A 1,102-nucleotide genomic window follows, 5' to 3' on the forward strand; every position below is an offset into this window, starting at 1 on the left:
CATTTTCAATATCAAAAAACAACAATTTTGAGCAATTTAATTTTTTTTTCTAAATTTTATATAAGCCCAGTTAATCTAGACTTAACTTAACTTAACATTTGGCCAACCTGTTATATGTGAAACTGTGTTGGCGGTTAGTTAAAACATAACTTAACCCGTAGATTTAAGGCTCTTTAGTTACGGCCTTGCGAAAATTGGGAGTGGTGAGAGAATCAGGCTTGCCAGACTCTCGTTATTTCTTAAAAATGAATAGAGGTACCAACATTTTTGTTTACATGAATTTTTTTGATGTGGTATTTTAGGCGGCGAAATGTTAAACAGCTGAAAAAGAAAATATAAAAACAAAATATTTTCGCTTCTGGCTTAAGTTGACGTGTCTAGACTAACTGAGCTTCATGACTTTCAAATGCGGGCAAACTTTAAAAAAAGAAATCATCGCAGACGAATTGAGAGGACGATTCTACCTTTCAATGTTTTATGATGCCTAAAACCACATACATACATACATATGTACATACATCAAAATTTCAAACTTTGTGCAGAATTCCCAAACATTTTTAAAAAAATTTAAAAACTCGTCATCGAAATTTCAAGCTTTTGAATTAGAGCATTTAGAAAAATTCTAGGTATGTAGCTTTGTAGCCCATTGAACATTAACGCTTTAACGGAACCTATTTAAGTATTGAAGAAAATGCGCCTCGGTTTGATATTTGTGGTTTTAGTTATCGAATGACCTATAGTTTTATTAAAAATTAACAAAACAAATTTATCAAGAAAAACATTGTGAGTATTGTAGAAGAATTCACTGGACGCTTTTCACTGTAGGTCTGTAGTATTGCAATATGGAATGAGATAAAGTTTTTATAATCTCGCGCAGTCATTTGGCAAAGCCGTTCAACATTCATTATTGCCGTTTACTAATTATAACTATCTAAGTATGAATGATAAATATGTATGACTCAAATGTCTGGCGTTTGTCTAAATTCCTCCATGACTACCTAAGTAATACATATTCATTAGTATTACTAATTTTAAAATTTTATAATTATATACTATTTTTAAAAATGTTCGCCATTTTGCAACACTTAAGAACACATACATA

This window comes from Rhagoletis pomonella, unplaced genomic scaffold, assembly GCF_013731165.1.
Source record: "Rhagoletis pomonella isolate Grant_MI unplaced genomic scaffold, Rhpom_1.0 Rhpom_scaffold_00001, whole genome shotgun sequence".
NCBI classification, from domain to species: Eukaryota; Metazoa; Arthropoda; class Insecta; order Diptera; family Tephritidae; genus Rhagoletis; species Rhagoletis pomonella.